General features: G+C 40.4%; 1 long non-coding RNA gene across 1 annotated transcript; it reads left to right on the plus strand.

Moving 5' to 3' along the window:
* The first annotated feature begins 205 nt into the window (after window positions 1–205).
* LOC148048096 (uncharacterized) lies at window positions 206–4837 on the plus strand. Its single transcript, XR_015695791.1, has 3 exons — window positions 206–457; window positions 2529–2654; window positions 3888–4837. It is a non-coding gene; the product is annotated as an uncharacterized LOC148048096 (long non-coding RNA).
* Window positions 4838–23465: the final 18628 nt, after the last annotated feature.

Consider the following 23465-nt stretch of genomic DNA (forward strand, 5'->3'; position numbering starts at 1 on the left):
GCGCCTCCTCCTGTCTGAGGCGGGGATGGGGAAGGGTTAAGAGAAGCGAACCTGCTAGCGGGCGGTGGGTGGATTCCCACGTGTGATCAACTCTCGTTAGCAAATGGGAGAGGGTCGGGTAATTTGGCCAAAGGTTTTTTGGAGGAGACGCTCTTGTCCCCTGAATCCAGGTCCAGGTGCAGGTAATTGCTTGTCAAGATGGGAGAGAAGGGGGAGGGAGGGGGCTGGAGACAAAATCTGAATAGGAGATGCTGTGCAGGGCTCCCTTTTCTGAAGACAGCTTGGCCAACGATTTGTATTAGGCGAAGGCGATCGTGTGGCTGGTGCCGAACCGAATCGGTAGAGTCAAGGTTGAGGATTCAAAATCGGCAGAACGGAAAGCTTACAGGAAAGCTTTTTTTTCGCAAATAAGAGGGTTTCTCCCCTCCCCCGTTGAACCAATATGTTTATTTAACAGGTAACAAGAGTTGGAAGGGACCTTGGGGGTCATCTAGTCCAACCCCCTGCTCACGCAGGAGACCTATACTAGGCATTCTAACCGCCGAACTACCGACCTTTCTGAGCAGTTCCTTAACTCTTCTTTCTTATCTACCTAAGGAAGAATATGTAGATAAGAAAGAGAACTGCGACTATCGATCTTGAAAAAAACTTGGAAGAAAAGGAGAAAAGAAAAAAACATTTGTGCTGCCGGGTAAATGTGGGGAGTGTATCTCTAAGCTATGTGGAACCCTTATTTCCATCACATCAAGGGCAGACTGGATCACTTGATCCCAGAAAGCACTATGGCTTGTATAAAGTGGGGGGTGGGGCAGTAGCTGATGGTGACTTCATGGAGAGATCCATGTCATCTTCTTAACAATATGTAAAGATGGCTTGCCATCACCTTCCTCCAAGATGATTTTCAGTTTCCTAGACTAAACCAGGTGGTCTTCCATCAAAGTGCTTAACCTTATCCAACCCTAACTAAACTTCTGGAGATCAACTGAATAAGTTAGGTGCTGCCATCTAGCTATATTTAAACTCAATCACAGCCAAATTGGCACCAAGTGCCCAACTTGTTTCAAACTGCCAAAAAAAAAAGTTGATCATTAAAGAGCAGGAAGACTAAAGTTGGCAAGTCAATGATATATGTCTTTACAGGATGACAGAATAACACCATTTTAAAATATAGACTACATTTTGAATTTTATATACATGTGCTTTCTTAGAAATCAGTGGGTTTTACTTCTGAGAAAACATATTCCCGATTCTATTAGGTAACAATCTATGTTTGTAACCTATAACCAAAAAATTGGGAATAGACATCACATAATTCTAAAATGATAAAGTTTAAACACAGAAAATAATATCTTGAAAGACAAGCTGAACTCCTATATGCCAAATGTTGTTCTCCAAACATTGCTGAAGTACATCTGTGTAATATTTCTTCCTCTTGGTCACATTGACTGGAGCTGCTGAGATTGATACATTTATAGTGCATCTTGCACAACACGCACAGGCTTTCCTATCTGCAACAAATGATCAATGAACTTATCCAAAAATAATGAAATTAATCCAATCACAATGAGAAAGTAGCTGCCTGTTTTTGTGCTGTTGCTCTGTTCCTCTCTCTACTTTAAAAAGGACAATCAGGCTTTTCTACCATGTGCTGACTGGCTTGCTGCTTTAGGGCCAAATTTCCCGAGCACCTTAGTCAAGGAAGATGGGATCACATAACAGGCCTTGTAGGCAGTGGTGAAATTCAAATTGTTTTACTCCGATTCTGTGGGCGTGGCTTGGTGGGCGTGGCTTGACAGGGGAAGGATACTGCAAAATCTCTATTCCCACCTCGCTCTTGGGCCAGCCAGAGGTGACATTTGCCGGTTCTCTGAACTAATCAAAATTTCCGCTACCGGTTCTCCAGAATCTGTCAGAATCTGCTGGATTTTACCCCTGCTTGTAGAACAATAAATAAGCTGGCGACAGGGGCTGGCTTCTCCCAATGATCTTTCTCTTTGTGTTGCCTTTTTTTGCCATCATCTGGGGCTTTCAGCAATTAATTCTGGACATCCCCACACAGTGCACAACCTTTCCATAGAAGCTATGAGGAAAGACTAGTTGAGTTGCAGCACAGAGTATATTACAACTGGAAAGTCTCAATAGCAAACAGGAACACATTTTTTTATACGTTGTAAACATAAAAACTTGCTGTGAACTTGGACTTTGAGTTTAAATGAACAGATCCATTTTTATCTATACAAGCCAATCAGACAACCCAAGTTATAATCATGATTTAATCCAAAGAAGGTTCCAGTGACAAGCGTTCAGCGACATTGTAATGGCAGAGCTGTTGATCACTGCAGAGAAAGAAGGGACGTTGAAGGAAAAGATAATACTCCTTTTCCCAAGGAAAATAATTATACCTCTAACTGAACATAATAGACCATTCCCAGAAAAAGAGCAGCTGCTAAATGAGTTGCCAGAGATCAGAAAGTCTCTGTGAATTCATACGTAACTTTATAGTTTATGTTTGTTTGATTTTTTTCCAGATCTTCAGACTGAACATGTTACAGTGTGGAGGTTCACTGGAACAAAAATGAGGAAAAAACTGAGCACGCTTTAAGACAGCTTTCACATTGCCTAAGATCAGCTATGAATGCAGAGTATTATACAAAGTAAATACAAAAAACTTCAAAAATAAGATACTGCAGCACATACTCTAGATACCATGGCAACTGCACAATTTCAGCACCAATCATAATGGTGCTTCAAAATATCCCTCCCACATATGTGGAAGGAGAAAGCCAAGAAAGGCCATTAAATATGGTTAGGATGAAGAATGGCATTTTCCCTATAGTCTCAATGGTTGTTATATCATTATTGGACTTATGCAACATGCTAAGCAATGATTCATATCAACAGAGACAGCCTTTTATCTGACATTAATTAATAGGATTGGAACATTGCCCTCTGTTCAGTCATATAGGATGGGCAGAAGCTAAAGATATAGTCCCTCAAACAGCCTGGCCCTACATCATAAAGGGCTTTATCAATTGTAACCAGAACCTTGAGTTTCATCTGGAAGCTTTCACCAGCTCATGAAGCAGATATCCCACATTGGCATGTTTCAGCACCATTGATGCTGCATCCTGGACCACCTGTAGCTTCCAAGTAGCCTCAAGACTGATGTTAAGTGGCACATGCTGTATATTGCAATAGTCCAGTGGTTCCCAAACTTTTTCAATCCACTGCCCCCTTGGTGCTACAAATTGATTCTCAGTGCCCCCCCCCCCCAGTGGTGGAATTCAATTTTTTTTACTACCGGTTATGTGGGCGTGGCTTGATGGGTGTGGCTGGGGGGTGTCATATGATTGGGCGGTTTGCACGACGGAAGGAAGATAGTAACAGTAAAATTCAAAACTGTAACAATTAATTGTACATTTATTCAAAATCCAATTTAAAAACCTTTTTAGTTAATGTTAATTCAACAAAATTGTTGAACATGATCCAGTGATACCAGGTTTTCAAAGTCTGATAGTCATTTATCAAGAACCTTAGTAACTAGTAACTTAGTAAACTCAGTAAAATTTAGTAAGTACTTCACTGTTCAGTAAATTCTTAATGTGATGGATGGGCTTGATGAAGCGACACCAGTTTCCCAATGTCTGGTTTTAAGTCACTTAGCAGGAGTCTTAAATCACAACGTTCAGTAATCTGGAGTCGATTTCTTTGCTTAGAGAGAAGTTGGATGACCACACTGAAGCCATGTTCCACCAAATATGATGTTGGAAATGCAACAAGGAGCTTCTTAACCACTCTCCATAGTGCAGGATAGTGACCAGAATTTTCTTTCTGTAACCAAAACTCTTGGTACGATTTCTTAAACTCAGCTCAATGTCATTTTGCAGTTCTATGAGATGTTCCTCCACTACCCCATCTTCCTCAGTATCTGAAAATGGATTTATCACCCAATCTGGAATTTCCATCAAAAGAAGATCCTGATATCGCTCAGACATATCTTTATGCAGCATGTCCAAATGGTCACAAAAAACTTGAAGATCATCATCTTGAATCCCACCTTTCTCTTCTAGCTCAGACAAGCTCGGAAATTGGTATAGCTCATGATGGCCTATATTGCGCTTGAACAGAGTTAACTTTGAAATAAACGTAGAGATGACAGATTTGGCCTTAATAAGATTGACCTCATTTCCTTGCAACTGCAAATTCACTTCATTGAACTTTGCAAATAGTTCTGATAAATAAGCAATATCATGCCTGATCTCTTTGAGTTCACCACTGAGCAAAGCATTCTTGTCTTCAAGAAACTCCACAACTGTGTCAAAAAGGTTGTAAAAGCATCTCACACAGCTGCCTTTTGATAGCCAACGAACTTCTGTATGAAGCAGCAAATGATCAAGATTCTAGGAAGGGAAGGAGCAGCATAGCAGCAGCCAGAGACCTCAATTACTCAATCAGAATAGAGCTGGAAGAGACCTTAAAGGTCTTCTAGTCCAACCCCTGCTCAACCAGGAGCAATCCTATACAATTTCAGACAAGTGGCTGTCCCATCTCTTCTTGAAAGTTTCTAGTGTTGGATCACCCACAACCTCTGGAGGCAACTTCTGTTCCACTGATTAATTGTCCTCACTATTAGGAAGTTTCTCCTTAGTTCTAGGTTGCTTCCCTCCTTGATTAGTTCCCACCCATTGTTTCTTATCCTGCTTTGGAGAACAGGTTGACTCCCTCTTCACTGTGGCAGCCCCTCAAATAATGGAAGAGTGCTATCAGGTGTCCCCCCCAATCCTTTCATCTAGACTTGCCATTCACAATTCTTGCAACTGTTTTCCTATGTTTTAGTCTCCAGGCCTTTAAACATCTTAGTTGTTCTTCTTTGCACTTCTTCCAAAATCTTCCAAGGTACATGGAACACTGTTACCTTCCCATCAAAGGTGGTCCCTATTTTTCTACTCGAATTGTTGAATCGGGCGAGAATTGGGAGAGGAAGCAGGAAGGTCGACACAGGGCAGCATCTGTGGGACAGAACTGCGTGGGGAAGGGCCACGGCTGGCCATCCAGACCATCACCCGCCGTACCAGGTGAGCCGTCGGGAAAGGGAGGGAACAGGCTTGGGGGGGCATTGTCCACTTCTTGGGGATAAGAGCCATGGCCTCAGGCAGCTGCCCTCCTCCTACCCTACAAATTCATGACAGACTTGGAAGGGACCTTATAGTTCATCTAGTGATCTAGTCCCTTGCCTCTTAGCACCCTCCTGCCGCCCCCCTTGCCTCTTAGTGCCCTCTTAAGTCATCCCACCACCCCCAGAGGGCGGTACCATCCACTGTGAGAACCACTGCAATAGTCCATACCAATCAAAGCTATTATTTAAAAATAAGCTTAAAGAATCTCAGCAAAATTGAAAGCTATTTCAACTTCCTACTAACATTTTAATACTAACGTTAGACTCCTAAAAACTCATTCATAAACGGTTTCTGAAATGAATCCCATAAATAAATGCATGATGTAGGACCAGGCTTTTCAACACATAACTCTAAAATTAATTGATCAGAATGTAATAAATTAAATTAATTACTTAATTACCAGATTGAGCCACCATTAGTTATTTTGATGCTTTCAAATATGTTTGCATTATGAAGTAATAGACACGTGACTCTTAGCTATAAAGAATCAAGAGAATAATAAATAAAGAGGGATGATTCATACGCATAGTTATTTTTTCTTGTGTAAAAAGGGAGTGTTATTTACTTTCCAAATAGGGAACCTGCAGTGAAACTTAACACTGTAATTCTGCCTGTAATCATGGCAGGGACGTGCATTTCGAGGAGGCAGGGGAGGCAGAGCCTCACCACTGTCATAATGAAAAGAAAAAAAATGTAAAAGGAAAAAGGCAAGAGCTGAGGTCAGGTTGAGCTAGTTGCTGCCACAGTCACCATGGATGACTCTGCTTAGTGCTTAACTGTTTAAAAAAGCCTCTAAAACAGTGCCCTCTACAGGAGGCGGCAGGAGAACGAGGTGCCTCATCTAGTCTGTCTTTATGATCACTCAAGCAGAGCTAAGCAAGGGTTAAAAGCCAAAAAATTTCTGACGTAAGTGAGGCACGTCGTTCTCCTGCCTCCTGTAGAGAGTGTTTTTTTAGAGGCTTTTTTAAACAGTTAAGCAGAGTCATCCATGATGACTCTGGCAGCAACTAGCTCAGCCTGACCTCAGCTCTTGCCTTTTTCCTTTTACATTTTTTTTCTTTTCATGATAGCAGGCAAGAGCAGAGTTGAAATCCTCTCTGAAACAGCTGGAAAAGGTACGTGTGGGTTGGAGGGAGGGGGAGGAATTCAAACTTCATCCTCCTGGTGCAACTGTTTGTGTGTGTGTGTGTGTGTGTTTGAGAGAGGGGGGAGGGAGCATATTGAGACAGTTCTTTAGCTTATGCACTATGTAACACTCTAATACTATGCCTTTGGGATTTCTGAAATTTTAATTATCCGATCATAAGCAAAAACAATGTTTTCAGTAGAATGAATTTCCACTTCTAGTTACACCTGCCAGCCAAAATGCTGCTAGTGGTATTGCTATCATGGGCTAAGGAGGAAAACCTAAATTTTCTGAATCCTGGTGCAACTTTGTGTCTGTGCGTGTGTTTGAGAGAGGGGGGAGGGAGGGAGAGAGGGAGGAAGGAGGGGAAGGGAGAAGAAAAAGAAGAAACTTATTTACCAAAGGAGAAAAACAAATGCTGTCGCTTTAAATCAGAACTGAGCATGCCTGGCTGTGGAATTCTGGGAGTTAAAGTCCACAAGTCTAAAAAAATTGCTGCCTCACCAGCCATAAAACTCACCGCACATCACTGAATCATGGCATGGATGGCAGAAAACATCTTAGTTGCTCTTCTGCACTTCTTCCAAAATCTTCCAAGGTGCATGGAACACTGTTACCTTCCCATCAAAGGTGGTCCCTGTGTTTCTACTTGAATTGTTTATGTGCTTTCGAGTTGCTAGGTTGGTAGAAGCTGGGACAAGTAACAGGAGCTCACTCCGTTACATGGCGCTAGGGATTCAAACCGCCGAACTGCCGACCTTTCAATCGACAAGCTCAGCATCTTGTTTTAGTAAATGTTCAAAAGTACAACAGCACTGAAAAAAGTGACTTATGACTGTTTTTCACACTTAAAACCATTGCACCATCCCTGGGGTCACTTGATCAAATTTGGGGTGCTTGTCAACTGGCTCATTTTACGAAGGTTTCGAGGGTCATGTGATCCCCTTTTGTGAGTTCTGACAAACAAAGACAATGGGGAAGCCAGATTCGCTTAACAACCATGTGACTCACTTAACAACTGCAGTGATTCACTGTAACTGGGGCACAAAAGGTTGTAAAATTCACTTAACAAATGTTTCACTCAACAACAACAATTTTGGCCTTGGTTGTGACTGTAAGTGCTGGCTGCCTCCCAGTGAGCCTGGGGCAGAGGGGGGGGGCATCAGATGGGTTTCAGAAATACATCCCTAGCGTTTTTCTCCAGTCCCCAGAGAGTTTGTTGGGGGGGGGGCACACCTGGCATTCCTCCAGGTTCCCAGAACCAGCTTTTCCTGTGGAATGCCAGGGAGACACAGGAGATCGCTGCCCCAGCAGCGAGTCTCCCCCGGATGCTCAGAGCAGTCACCCATCTAGACCCCCATCGTCCCCAGGCTAAGTCTGAGCCTGCAGGAAGCAGCAGCATCCCCCTCACCTCCCGTGCATCCTCACCTGAGTCCTCCCCACCTTAGACAGGGAAACTTCAGCAGGCGGGATTGGTGGGCGGCGTTGATCGCCTAGGAGATGGGAGGGGCGGGGGGCATCACGACCCTCTACATCGGCTGTGTGTTCCAACTGGGGCTCCACGGGGTGGGGAGAATTCAGGGCCAAGAGATGCTTGTCCTAAGTCGGCCTTGGAGTGCATCCCCCCTGGCCCTCCCGGTCCCTGTGCCAAGGCTTGTCTGGGTCCCCGAAGGGCATCCGGCGCAGCTGCTGCCTTGCCCACTGCTAGCCAGGAGAGGTGGAGGGAGGAGACAGAGCCCAGGCTGTGCAATCCTCCGCTTGTTATGGAGCAAATGAAGAGAAAGACAAATCGGGCAAGGAAGCAGGACGGCCGACACGGGGCAGCATCTGCGGGACAGAACTGCATGGGGAAGGGCCGTGGCTGGCCATCCAGCCCCTCACCCGCTGCTCCAGGCAAGCCGTCGGGAAAGGGAGGGAACAGGCTTGGGGGGCATTGTCCACTTCTTGGGGAAAAGAGCCGTGGCCTCAGGCAGATGCCCACCTCCTGCCCTACAAACTCATGACAGACTTGGAAGGGACCTTATAGTTCTTCTAGTGATCTAGTCCCTTGCCTCTTAGTGCCCTCCTGCCGCCCCCTTGCCTCTTAGGGCCCCCCTGCTGCCCCCCCTTGCCCCTTAACGCCCCCCTAAGTCATTCCCACTTTGGGAACCACTGCAATAGTCCAAACCAATCAAAGCTTTTATTCAAAAATAAGCTTAAAGAATCTCAGCAGAATTGAAAGCTATTTCAACTTCCTACTAACATTTTAATGCTAATGTTAGACTCTTAAAAACTCGTTCATAAACGGTTTCTGAAATAAATACCATAAATAAATGCAATATGTAGGACCAGGCCTTTCACCACATAATTCTAAAATTAATTGATCAGAATGTAACTATTAAATTAATTACTTAATTACCAGATTGAGCCACCATTAGTCATTTTGATGCTTTCAAATATGTTTGCATTATGAAGTAATAGACACGTGACTTTTAGCTATAAAGAATCAAGAGAATAATAAAGAAAGAGGGATGATTCATAGGCCTCGTTATTTTTTCTTGTGTAAAAAGGGAGTGTTATTTACTTTCCAAATAGGGAACTTGCAGTGAATTCCTAGAAACTTGATACTGTAATTCTGCCTGTAATCATGGCATGGATGGCAGAAAACAATGACATATGTCATTGTATTGGAGCTGCCATTTTCATTTCTATAGTTTTCAATTATTAATAAAAATGCTATAGCTGATTTTACCTCAGTTAGTACATAATATTTCCCCTACCCATAATTTCCTATTTAAAGATCTTCTAGCAAGATAACCAGGATCCGATTTCAACTATGCTCAAAACTAATTAACTATGTCACTATTAGTCTTCATTTTATGAAAACCCAACTCATAAAACTCATTGATTTATGAAAACTCAACTATTTCTTCAAGATAGCGCTGTCTTGTTTTCCTAAGCCATCATGGCAGGAAGGTTCATTCATAATAGGGGATACTTAATAAGAGAGCCAATTGAGCATAGTGATTAAAGCTAGAAAGAGCCAGGAGAACATGAGTTCCAGCTCTGCCTTTGGCACCAAGTCCATTGGGTAACTTTGGGAAAGTTACTCTCTCTCTGCCTTTGGAGGCATGCAATGGCAAACTACTTCATCTAAACCAGTGCTGTTAAACTCTCAGCCCTTGGGCCGGATGTGTCACATGCTGGCCCATGTCCAGTTAGCAAATGACAAAAAAATCACAATATGGCACCTGATGCCACCATGATGGGGCGTCTTTGACATCCCTTATCTAAGGGATGCCAAAACCAGGTAGTTGCCAGAAGTCAAAAATTACCTCAAAGATACACACCCACACACTTTGACCCAAGCCATAAATAATAGGAGATATTTAATCCAGACCTCAATTTCTAATTTATCAGAGGGGCTCTTTTAAGACTTAGGCAATGACATGTAGAGAATATAGCAAAGGAAGATCTTTGTTTTGAAGGAACATGGAAGATTTTGTCAGGCTCTGCCCTAATCAAGAGAGATTGGCGTAATCTCCATTTCTATTCTGGTTTCATTCTGCCTTTTAAAACAAAACCTTGGGAGCAGCAAGTCAGCTGGGCTCAGGATTATCCCATTCTTTTTTTCAACAACTGCCAAGTCTTTTTAAACTACCTTTCTAAGAATACCCATTGCTTGTTTACATATTGCTGCTCACTTGTTTTTATTTTATGTATGCATGCTAAGCTTATATTTGTCGTAACTGAGGGATTGCTTGCAGTGGATCAATGGCTGAGCAAACAAGTTATTTTTTTTTATTAAGTAGAGGGGGGGGAAGAGAAACACATAAATGCACATATCAACAAAGGCAGAAGGCAGGAGTTTCCACTGTCTACTTTGTTATTTCAAATTGCCCTGAAGTTTTGGCCAACAAGATCTGAAAAAATAAACAGATAATAGGGATCAAAATTCAAGGACAGGAATGCAAGATGATATGTTGTGCTGACAATGTAGTACTAATAATTATGCAACCAGAAAGAAATTAGTTTTGCTGTTCACTGTTGGGGACATATTATACACACATCTGCTCATCTGCTTCTGTCCATGACATGCCTTTCCGATATTTCGATTCTACATTCTAACAGAAATTATGAAAGCAACGGAATTAGGGTTTTTTTATTGCATTGACCTCAAAGATTCATTGTGTGTTTGTGTTGAGTATCTGACTTTGTACATCATTCAACAATAGCTCATAGTAACATATAGTTTATGGTTTAACCACATTAATTAGCCTACTATGACACATGAAACAATGATTCAATGTCTGTACCCAGTACTGAACTGAATCAGCCCTTGTTCATATTTGGGGAGCTATTACACTAGTATTTACAAATATATTCTCAAAGTTTTCAAAACTTTGGAATCTTAAAAGGACTAAATAGCACTGTGTAATTTAATCCTTGTTGATTTTAAGAGAGTTAGCATCCCCAGCTAGCTTAAGTTTCCTCATACTAAGACATGCCTGCCACAAGTTCTACTGGAGTTAGCCAGCCTGAACTGAGTATAATGTGTTTGTCTCCTTAGAAACTGTATAATTTTTGAAAAGACCTGCTGATAAGAATGTGTAACACTTTGTTTGCTGTTCATTTGTTCAAGGGAATGAAAGGATTCTCAGCATATTTCCATTACAATCCCTATTTTGGCTGCCTCTCTGAGCCTTCTAGCTTTTTCTGCTTTTGAATGATGTGCTCTAGGGTTTATTACAGAATACAAGGCAGATTATTTTACATTATTTTACATTCTAAAAGCAATGAGGTCTTTTTGCATATTAAATGATATAACATGTTAGCAAACAGAGCATCCCAAATCAGCCTACATAGGCAGATTTCAACAATGCATTGGGGAGAATGGAGTAAGAAAAAGAGATAGAAAAGACAATCATTTGTGAGAAAAGAGGATATTCCAGGAGACAAAGTGCTTATTTCTGTTTGTGAGATACAGAAGGATCTACCATGTGTATTGTACTCTGCTGTAGCTTTGTTCTTGTAAAGAGGAGATGAGATTTTAATCCTTAACCCTAAAGTGAACTACTTAAGATATTTAGCTGGGCTCTCCCTTGAGAAAATGTTCCTCTGCAAAAGGAGAAAGACTTTCCTCCAGGCTTAAAAAGAATCAGAGCACCCTTTTTGCACATATCTGAGCTGCAGAAATTCAAATGGTTGCTAGAGGGCAGCAAAATACATCTGTACTGTTTATATGGCTGTTTTTTTATTTTTATTGTTATTATTTTTTGGTACTATTTATGTTTTAATTGTAAAACACCCAGAGACATAAATGTGAGATGGCAGCATTGGTGGATTTCAAAATTTTTCGCTACTGGTTTGGTGGGCGTGGCTAGGTGAGGAGTTCACGTGACTGAGTGGGCAAGGCCAACTTGACATTACTCACGGTCACACCCAGTCACATGACCCCCCTCCACTACCAAGCCATGAAAAAGGTAGGGAAAATTTTTGAATTTGTACCTATCTACCTGCATGTCACCCTTCCCTCCCTTTGCCAGTCACACACATTGCTCGTTTCCCCTCCTTCAGCGGCCCTGGCCCTAGCCCCACTTCCTCCCCCACCACTGCCTCTTTCTTCAGGCTGCTTACTTTCTTCCCGTGGCAGCAGGTGTGGACTCCGGAAGGCAATCAGACCTCTGGTAGTTTTTAGCAGCACACAGCCAGCTGCTGGGAGTGGCTGGCAAAGAGGTGGCAGCAGGCCACAGGCCGCCAAAAACTACCGGAGGATGCCAAAAAAGCAACTGCCATCACTGCCCTGTTCTTTGCGCTGGCCGCACATGCGCATCACATTGCCTGCTGTGCTGTAGCATACTACTGGTGGTCAGCTTGCCTTCCAGAGTCCTGACCAGCTGCCGTGGGAGGAAGGTAAGCAGCCCAAAGAAAGAGGCGGTGGTGGGGAATGAAGCAAAGGTAGGGCCGGGCTGCTGAAGGAGGGAAATCAGGGTGATGTGTGCGACTGGTGATGGGAGGGAGGGCAGTCCTCCCAGGGCTTCAAGGACTGGTGGGTCCCTGATGCCCAAGCCCCCAACCCAAGGTGAAGGGCAAGTGGGTGGCATGCTTACTTACCTTTGGTGAGCTGAACTGAATGGGCAAGGCATGGAGACAACTGGTGAGGCACATAACTGGGCTGTGTGGTGAAGCAACAGCAACATATATAGGGCTGGGATAGGTGGGGCGAGCAGGTGGGCAGGGTGAGCGAGTGTCAAGCGGATAGGTGGAGAGAGTGAGCAGCAACCAGGCAACCAGTTCGGGGGCATGACCAGCCAGCGGTCACTACCGGTTCAGTGACCGAGGCCAAATTTCTGCTACCGGTTCGCACAAACCAATGTGAACCAGCTGAATACCATGGTAGCTATATTAGTTCTTTTTTTCCTCTTTCATTCAATCCTGTCCGATTTTCAGAGACTGCCTAGATAAGTCCTTGCAGTTTTCTTGGCAAGGTTTTTCAGATGTGGTTTGCCCTCCTCTCTAGGGCTAAGAGTCAGTTACTGGCCCAAGGCCAACCACCTGGCTTTATGCCCAAGGAAGCACTAGAATTTATAGACTCCCAGGTTTTAGCCCAATGTCAATATAAGCTTCAACACTCTATGGTAACTATAAAATAGTACTATATGGAAGTATGAAATCATTATAATTTGTATCTTTCTTATCTTATCCTTTTTAGTCTTTAATGGAAGTGGTAATGAAGAGTTTTAGTTGAATATGTATTTCCTATTTCTTACACCCATTTACACGAAGAGCAAAACTAATTACTGGTTATTACTGGTTATATTCATGATATGCATAATAGTAATAATAATGAGCAGCTTATTGTTTAACATGTGTGAATAAGCTCATTTGTTGATTGGCAGTTCTTTCAATCTTTTCCCTCATTTGTCCTGGTTAGTTTATTTGAAAGTCATTTAGCAGACCCTAGATTTGGCTGATTCTCTTTTTGGCTGGACAATTAAAACCAAACTCAGACTTAAACACACATCACCTTTTTCTGTCTCTTCAGGAAACAACCGACATCTTTTCATTATGAACAAGGGACTAACATGAAAATCAGGCATATTGTTGAACTTGCTTATCAAATTAGACACTACAGGACGGTGTTGGCAGAGTAATAATGTCCCTAAATCGCGCTAATTATTGTCCTCATCTTTTCCGTTCTTCTGCATGCTTGATTGTCCTTTTTGATTCCCATCTAGTTTAAAGTAAGGCCACAAATGAGCAAGATTCACGCAACATAGCGAACTAAAATGTGCTTGGCTAGCGTATACATAGATAAACAGGTAGTATAAACCAGGCCATTGAGTTTCTTTGGTTAACCTAACTTTGGTTCTCTGTGGGTTACCATTTATGTCAGCAGAAAGGAATGCATGTTGTCTTCTAACTTTGTCAACACTACTTTCTACCCCTGCTGTGTCATTCTGTATTTTGTGCTGTTTAGCAGCAAACAAATAAGAGGGATATAATATAGCATTTGTCATAGAGGAACCCAATCAAAATAACTTTACCTCCCCTCCTTTTTTTAAAAGTTGCTTACTGATGAATATTGCATACCTGCTAATTACTGTGCAAATACAACCTTGTAAGTGTACTCTCCCTCTGGAATGTGTGTCAGCAGGCACCTGCTCTGAGGGCATGAGTCATGTGGAATTTAAGTGGTACAGGGCTGGGCTGATGATTAAAAGTAACTCAGTAGTCTGTTTGTTCTACATCATATTTGCAATCTTTGGAACTTTGTACACCTGCAGTAGATCCCTGTCACTTTACAATTAGGTCTGCCACAGAAGACGGAAGAAATTCCTCACTATCGCAATCTTATGCACTAGGTAGAAGTCTGTTGTTTGCTAAGCTGAGACTTTTAAATTTGGTTTGTTGCAGAGGTCATAGTGGCTTGTTTTAAATGGAATGCTGTACCAAAATGGGTAGGTTTACACATCACAATAAGCCCAAAGCAAACAATCCATCTTATGGCGGAATATTACATGGAAAGCAGCATCTGAGATCATCCTTAGTATGTAATCTTGAAAATCCATAAATAAAAATATGGATTCAAACACCAGCATCTAAGCAGTTATATTCCTCATGTTGAGGGAAACAAAGACATTTCCAAAATGTGCTTCTTGGAACTGCCTAAAATATACTAAGAAACTAGAATACTCTGATATATTGTGACATAGCAGTTAAAGTTTTAAAATCCCAGGGATCTTATATTCTGTAGTGCACCTGTACTGCAGCACTCTTTCTCTTCAGCTTGCACACACTTGTGTGATGTGCAACTGCACTGCTTCTAAACCTGCACACACCTGCATAATGTTTCAGCACCCCTTCCCCAACCCACATGCACTCAATGCAGAACACCCCCTCTATAGTACTCAATCGCTCTCCAGCTTGTTTGCAAGCTGCCCAGAATTTGCAACTTCCATCCTGCTTCCAAAGTGATTTTGCTGGCAGGAGGTTGCAATAGAGGTGGTATTCTATCGGTTCAGATCAATTTGCTCAAACCGGTAGCGGAAATCGTGGGTGGCCCGGCCATCCACCCTGGCTCTATGGCATCCCATTTAGTCTCTTTTTCTGCCAAAAGCACATGTGCAGAAGGCTGAGTGAATGTATGAAGGTGGTGCGTGCTCCCATTTGCGAACCGGTAGGAAAGGTAAGTGAATACCACCCCTGGATTGCAAGTCATAGTTATATGACAGCCTTGCTTAAGAACTCACAATTCTAGCTTAATGATGGAAACTGGGACTGCTGGGATTGATGTTGCTAAGCAATGCAATAATTTGACGTTACACACTTTATGACCACATGCTTAGTGACAGAAATTCTGGTACCAATTACTGTCATAACTCAAGGACTACCTACAGTAAATGAATGGTTTTATATACTAACTGATGCTTAAATTGCAATTGATCAAATATATGCAGCAGTAGTTTACAATGGAAAAAGACAATGAGGTAATCTCATTTCAGCATTCATATCTGGAGACAAATTTATCTGTTTAATCATTTTTATTAGCAGTGTAGTTTAATGATTAACATATAGGACTATGATTACAGAAATCTAGGTTCAAGTGCACCCTTGGCTTTAAAAGCACATTGGGTGACTTTGGACTTTGAGTTGGACTCTCAGTCCAATCTGCATTGCGCATGATTCTTGTGGGAAAAAATGGAGGAAGTTCTATTCTGGATATGTTGCCTTAAGTTCCTGGAAAAAAGTAGGAAATAAATCAAACAACAAGTGTCTTCTATTTTTTACTTTGTGACTCCTTGTTCTGTCTTCCGTATTTGGATAACAAAGAGAGAGGCTGTAGTTGTACAAAATTTTGCAATGTTACACATTCATCAAAAAGCAACTGCATATGTCAAGTGCTTTGCTTCAGCTAGACATTAAATAACTTTTAAGTGGAGGTAAATTGTCCTAGCCTACTCCCAGATTCCTTTTCAATTAAATTGTGGTTTGTGGAAATCACTCCGTCAAGTTCTTCATAATGTGGAGAGTGCCATTATTGTTCTATAAAGCTGCAATTTTAAAGGTACGGAAGCAATGAAAAACAAAATGATATACGTAATATAAAATAATTAGTTTCAAAAGAGCATAGTTTTAATTTTGGTCGTCATGCTGAATTATATTTCATTTGGAGTTGAAGATAGAAAAAAGTACATACGATGAAATGTAGTTATCATACATAGAGAAGCCCTATCTTCTTTTGTGGGATACTAAAGGACCAGCTGCGTTCCTGAAGTTGCCATAAAAATACTCTGGCATCTATTAACCTGATGGCTAAGCAATAATCTGCTTCAAAAACAAGGTCATTTTTCTGAAGCTTTAGTGAGGGAGGAGAAGTTAAGGAATTTATTCTGTATCAATCAATTACATTCTCTTATGTGGGGTGGAGCTGGAGCCAAAGGAAAAAAGAAGTTTTGATTTATGGATTTTATCATTTCTCTGATCTGTATGATGGTAAACAGCCTTTCAGAGCATGAGGAAGAGAGTTCCTCTTCTTTTCCAGGAGATGATAATTTGATTTCTCTTGATTGCTTACCTTTTCATTTGCATTTGTCCTTTCTCTCACATTTGTTCTCATTGAGTTTTTTTTGTCATACACTTATTTGCTCTCTACTCAGCTTTGTTGTCTTGCTTGTTCCCCTAGGCTCAACTGCTCTCTTGCTCAGTCACCACACTTGGGCCCTGTCTCACATTCACAGTCTCACTCTAAATACTGGTGGTGGAAGTTGTAGGCAAAGCTTGGCAGATGGACTCTCTGCTTCTTCTGCCATTTTCTCCCCTACATGTGACAATCTAGCTCATTCTGTCCCTCAGTTCTGCTGCCACAATAGCAATCTACTCCTGGCCACTTTACAAAAAGAATTAAACCCCAAAAGATTTACATTATTATAGGTACCGCCCCCCCATCTCCCTTCTCCTCTTCCTTTCTCTCTTCCCTCCCTCCCTCCCTCTCCCTTTCTTTATCATCTATCTCATTTGTGTAGCCCTTTCATATCACATGACTCATCACATACAGAGTGAATGATTTCATGAAATCAACTTTAAAATGAGAAGAGAAGCTGTAAATTTGCATATGAATTCCAGTCTCTTCAGGAAATTCAGGAAATCCTTCAGCAATGGAAGGGGTGTGATGTCTTTCTGGCAACACTACAGAAATTCTTTTAATATTGCTTCATCTCCCCAAATAAAGTTTTCCCAAGAAGAACCTGAAGACATATTAAGGCAGTTGACTTTGGCATCCAGGAAGTTTTGCACTCTAAAGGAGACCAACATAATGGCTCATAAACCTCCCATCCCCCACCACAAGTCAGGCATATTCTTGACTCAGCCGCCATTTGTTTAAACAGGCTTTTTAGCTCTCATCTCCAGCACAGAGATGGCAGCAGTCTTCACAGAAGCCAGGCAACTGGCCATTTCTGCAGACAGGAGGCGGAAAACCTTTAACATCCTAAAGTAATAGCTTCATCATCAGCATAGTGGATGAAGTCTCCTCCATTGCAAGACTCCTAAGTCTTCCATTGGGAAAAGGGGAAAGATATTACTTTTAAGCCAGAGCAGGTTAAAAATTAAAGTAAGCTTCATCCACAATACTCTGCAGATGAGACTAAGATAGCTTCATGAGTACTTTAATGGTAGAGTAAAGCTGTTCTATTTGACAATTACAGGGACATAAGGATCAGTCAAAATTACCTGTGAAAGTTTCTTGGTGCATTGTGTTTTTGGCAAAGGCATTGATAGTATATGAAAAATCAAGTTTCTCTTGAGTCAAGGTCAACTCCTGCTGATTATATGGATATTCCATGTTATTTTCTTGGCACTGAATATGGAAATGATTTGCAGCTGTTTTTTTCTTCCAGTACATGTTTTCAGCTTCCCAGACTATCCTGTATCTCTGGTCTTCTATTCCAGTACTAACCAAATGCCCCCCCCCCTTAACTTTTTAAGAGATCAATCAAGATCGGCTATGTAACACTGATAGAAACAAAGTGAAATGAGGAGAGTCTTGATATTTTTAAAATGGAACATTACTGATTGGGATGAGATTTCTAATGGATGGACCTGAATACTAAGGATACTCATATGATGCTGTTGAATGACTAAAATAATTTTATAATTGAAGCCAAAGCTGTATAAGTGTCCTGAATCAGAATGTCAGTTAAAGTAATTAATGGTTGTCAGAATGGATTTCTTTAAACTATAGATCAAACTGGTCACATTTTGTCCAAGTTCATATATAACAGCAAAGCAGAGTTACTTGCAGGATAGAAACAAAACTTTCTAATCTGATTACTGTATTATTGGATGGGACCACATAAGAAAGTTCATGAGTCTCATACTTATTGGCATCTTATAGTATGTAATTTTATCCTCTTTTTTGCTTTTTAAAATATGGCATTTTTATCGAAATGCCATATTAAAGCTTCTTTAACCACTTTGAATTTAGAAAACTAACAAACAAACCCACCCATGATTAGAACTGAAAGAAATATTTTGGAATTGATTGAGGGGAGATGTTGACACGTAGTCTGTGCACGTCAATTGTCTTGGTAGTTTGAATTTGTGTGTGTGTGTGTGTGTGTGTGTGTGTGTGTGTGTGTGGTGCATATTCCAGTTATGCTCACAGATGAATAAATGTATATTGTTTCAATAATCTCCCTTTTCAAGTTAGTTCTAAGATGATAATTATTAAGTTAAGAGTCACCTTCTATTATGTGGGTGGCCATATAAATTTGAATAATAAATAACATTATTCTGACAATTAACATTAGACAAAATGCTTCTTAAAAATGAAATAAAAACTTCTGAGAAAAATAGATTGAATCATGTTTTGTTTAATGACATATGCAAAGCTTTATAATCTTGTAAATTGCCACAGTCAGATTTTCTTTCTTAACAAGAAACCTATCGTACTTTGGGTTTTACCATCTTAGATAACCGTTCTATCAATTATTTGGAACTGGTAAGTTTATTTCTTTAAAAATACCTTTGTTGGAATATGCTACTGTATTTTATTGAAATGATCTTTGATTTGTCTTTATTTATATTGTTTGCAGGTTCATTCTATTTGCTCAACGTTTTGTCAGTTGGGTTTCTTTTTTACACTTCAGGACACTCTCTTAGTATTTTTAATTAGGAGAACATGGATATTGCATTCATATACAGCAGTGATAATTTATCTGTCAGTATCTCATATCCCCGTGTGTGTGTGTGTAAGCCATGTCCATAAACCTAGGTAGATGGCTTAAATTTTACTAAAAAAACACAATATTGAATCCAAAAATGTCTGTAGTAAAAAAGCGCTTCTGTAAAAGTGCTGATTTTCTCCAATTTACGTGTGTTTATTGCACATATACATATCTTCTCCACAACTCTACATGCAGTGGTTTTCAGACAGTTTAATTAATATGTGGAAAAGCTTTGGGGACTTGTGTCTGTCTGGAAGCTGAAGGAGGAAGCTCAGGAACCATGGAAATCAAGCAACCTTAGAGGAGGAGTTCTTTATCATTTCTGGATTATTACCTCTTCCTACAGATTTTTAAATTACATCAAAGATGAAGGTGTCTTCAAGTCACGCTTGACTCCTGGTGTCCCCATCAGTGCAGTTTTCTTGGTAGCACTATACTGCCAAGTGCTGCTTTTCTTCCAAGCTGGTTTGTTGTTCTTATGTGGCTTTCCAGATTGACCAACAGAGAAAAGATTAAATAAAATATTTTCCTTCCATAAATAATTTATTATAACTAAGGAATCTTTGGTGATCTCTGAGCCTGGTTGTTTGCTTGCAGGCGTTTCATTACCTGACTAGGTAACATCTTCAGCATGTTTGCAAGCAAACAGCCAAGCTCAGAGGCAACCAAGGATTATATAGTTCAACTCTCAGCTATTTATATTCTGTTCTATTGATGCTAGTGGCTAATAAAGAAATTGCAATTAAATGGCTAAGACAAATATTTCATTCCTTATAAGTACCGATTACAGACACATATTTTAAAATAGTTTTAATTTGTCATATAATGCATTATCTTCCTCAAATCCATTGCTTATAGAAACTGCAAATTACACAGATAAGATATTTGTATGTCAACAATAAAACAAATACAGTTTGCATGAAATAAAGATAACCTATTGTTTAAAGTTGAAAACCATTGATGATGTAGCAGCGTGGATAGTGATGATAGTTGAATATATACTTTTGTGTTTATAGTAAGTATGTTGAGTAACAGACTAGTAGCTGTCTACATAAAGTTTCTTCCACTCTGCCATTTGAAAATTAAATTGTATTTCATCTTCTTCCTATCATCAAATTAAGAGAGCTCTCAAAGTTTGGCTTTCTATTTTCTGAAAGAAGTGTGTTGGTTTATTGGGCAAGATTGTCATAATACATGTTAAAGGGCACCATCATAAACAGCAAAATATAAAAATGGCCATGTTATAGCAATAGCAATAGTACTTAGAGTTATATACTGCTTTACTGTGCTTTACAACCCTCTCTAAGCACTTTACAGAGTCAGCTTATTGCCCCAACAATCTGGTTCCTCATTTTACCGACCTTGGAAGAATGGAAGGCTGAGTCAACCTTGAGCTGGTCAGGATTGAACTCCTGGCAGTGAGTAGTGAGTTGACCTGTAGTACTGCATTCTAACCTCTGTGCCACTACAGCTCTTATTTTCCTATTTTGTTATGAATACAAACTGCCTCCAGCATACTAGATAGTCAGTTCGCATCCCCATGTAGTAAAGATGTTTTAGGTCAATAAGAAAGACAAAAAAGTCAAGATAGTGGACATGGCAGTGCCTTCAGACAACACAGTAGAAGAGAAAGAACTGGACAAGATAACAAAGCACCTTAGTTCAGGGGTCCGCAACCCTAGGGCGCCACTCAGTATGGGGCCATGGCCTATTCAGAACTGGGATGCATTAGTGCTGGGCTGGCTTGCACATGTGCTTGCAGTTCAACTTGCAAGAGCGGCGGGCTGACACACATGCATATGCACATGCATCTCAATTTACATAAGTTGAGCTGCAGGTGTGGGCATGCTGGCCCACCAGTTGCGCAGCCCAGTTCCCCTCTCCCCCTCAGTGCACTGCCAAGCTGTTTGCCAAAAGTTGGGGACCGCTGCCTTAAGATAACTAACAAAGATCTGCAAATAGTAATAGATTGACTGTGACAAAAGAAAGCAAAGATAGTGCCAAAGTATCTTGGACGCAATCCCAAAACAACTGGAGCAGCATCTGAACACCACTGACAAATTCACCATCAGTTAAGTGCAAAAGGCATCTTTACTCAGAACCGGTTAGTTTGATGGCATTAGATGCCTTGAACACCATCAAACATCAACGTCTATCTATCTCAGGTCTTTGGGAAAGACTTGATAGGTGGCTAAAAATACCAAATCTAGTCTGACTGTGTATCAAGCCACAATAATAATTTTAACTCACTCCAGTATCCCTTCAGAGATTGTAAGAGAAATCTGCATTTGTTGCAGATCAGGTGCCATTTGTGATCTGTCCAGATCATTATATCTGGGATTTTCTTCTTATTAACTTATTAATTAGAGTACAGTACTGCAGGCTACTTCTGCTGCTGACTACCGGCTGACTGCAATTGACAGTTTGAATCTCACCAGGCTCAAGGTTGACTCAGCCTTCCATCCTTCCGAGGTGGGTAAAATGAGGACCCAGATTGTTGGGGGCAAGAGGCTGACTCTGTAAACCACTTAGAGAGGTCTGCAAAGCACTGTGAAGTGCTATATAAGTCTAAGTGTTACTGCTATTGCTATTAATAACTGACTGGGATCTGGGAAACTTTGCAACCAATTTTCTTGAAAAGATTTCTTTTCATTTAATAATATTTGATTTTGTACATGTCTTATGAGATCGGTTTATTTTCCTACAAAAAGAAAAAAAAGTGAATCATTTATACCTCTATACCAATTGTATATTGTATTGTATTGTATTTAATGGATTTATAGGCCACCCAATCCCGGAGGACTCCGGGCGGCTTACAGAAATGAATTATCAAGAAAATAAAAATAAGAATTAAAAAGACAAAGACAACAGTTTAAAAATCACCATGCACCCAATCTGATCGGGGCTGGACCTCAGTAATGAGGTCAACACCCCCAGGCCTGCCGGAATAGCCAGGTTTTAACAGCTTTTCAGAAGGCCATGACAGTGGGAGAATTATTTAACTTGGTTTCATTTTTGACCTTTTAATTACCAGAAAAGCATCACAGGCTATGAGATTTCCGACTTCCTTCCATACAAGAGTAGGGTTGATACCGAGTATAGGATTGGAAAGCAAATGAGGTGAAGCCTTTCAGCAGACTATCAATGTTGTGGCAGTCTGATCAAATGATCTTTAGAAAACTTCTTTGCTATATAAAACACAGGGCATAAGGAGAGACATAAATGCGATTTATGCAAAAGGATCCCAATACTTATAATTCTCTTTGTATTGTTCAGCTTGGAGATCTTTTTAATGAGACTTCACTTTAGGTAAAATTTCAACGGTTTAGGTACTAAATATGACAAACCAACTGAAAGAACCCATTTATGGTCACCTACTTGCCAATTTAAGCAAACTGAGAGACATAAAACTATATGATGCCCCATGCTGCAGTTAGCATGGATTAATTGCTGACACTTAATTTGCAACTGTTGATACAGTCGAATACCAAAAGATGATCAATGTGAAATTTATTATGTGATGCAGGCTTCCAGCACTAAATAACTTTATTTTCCTTAAAGCTATGATTTATAGCAGATAGCCTGAAATAATACTAAGTTGTAGACTAAGCAAGATAATTTTTCAGTATTGTTGATCTCAAATCCAATAACAAATACTTCATTTGTTGATAAGTCTTGAAGAAAAAATTACAATCAATCTGAAGTTCTAATCCTCTCTCCACACTTTATTTCACATATTGCTTAATAGCTAATTTAGAACCTAAGAAAATAACATAAAGGCTGAAAAAGTTCTCCAGATCGTTCTTGAATTGTTCAGTGATCACTAAGTAACCAGCAATAATTTGGCAATGATAGAACTTTAAGACACAATATATTATTTAAAATATTATAATAAAAATACCCCCTTTTTACGACTCTATAATAGTTCAGGATAGACTCGGGGCAACTGGATGGACCTGAATGTTTACTGGGAAGATGCCTTTCCTGATGCCATGTGGAGTTCACAGCATATATTTTTTCTTTGCACCCTAGAGAAACTGTCACTAGCTAGGATTGAACTCTCAACCTTCTGACTAGGAGGTGAGCGTCTTTACCCCTAGACCACCATGGCACTCCTTTAAAATTACAATGAATAGACCAAAAGAAAATGAATTAGTAGTGATACCTATATTTTACATTTGCCATTATAAAATTCAAAATTTCATAAAGGGAAGAATCTTGAAAGCATTTTGGATGTCTAACAAATTTAAATAATAAAAAAAATAATAACAATTCCTTAGAATGGCTAACATACTGCAACAATGCCTTTAAAACCATCAAAAAACATTTGCCTAGAGATCTGCCTACCCCAGCTGCTTGGGAAGGATATGATAGGGAGATAAAAATGCCAAATTCAGTCTAAACATGAAATATTTTGAATTTACCCTAATTTTACCAATCTCTTCCAAACACACT

This window comes from Thamnophis sirtalis, unplaced genomic scaffold (genome assembly GCF_051295495.1).
Source record: "Thamnophis sirtalis isolate CommonGarterSnake01/CBP01778 unplaced genomic scaffold, rThaSir2_p1.2 scaffold_3, whole genome shotgun sequence".
Taxonomy (NCBI): Eukaryota; Metazoa; Chordata; class Lepidosauria; order Squamata; family Natricidae; genus Thamnophis; species Thamnophis sirtalis.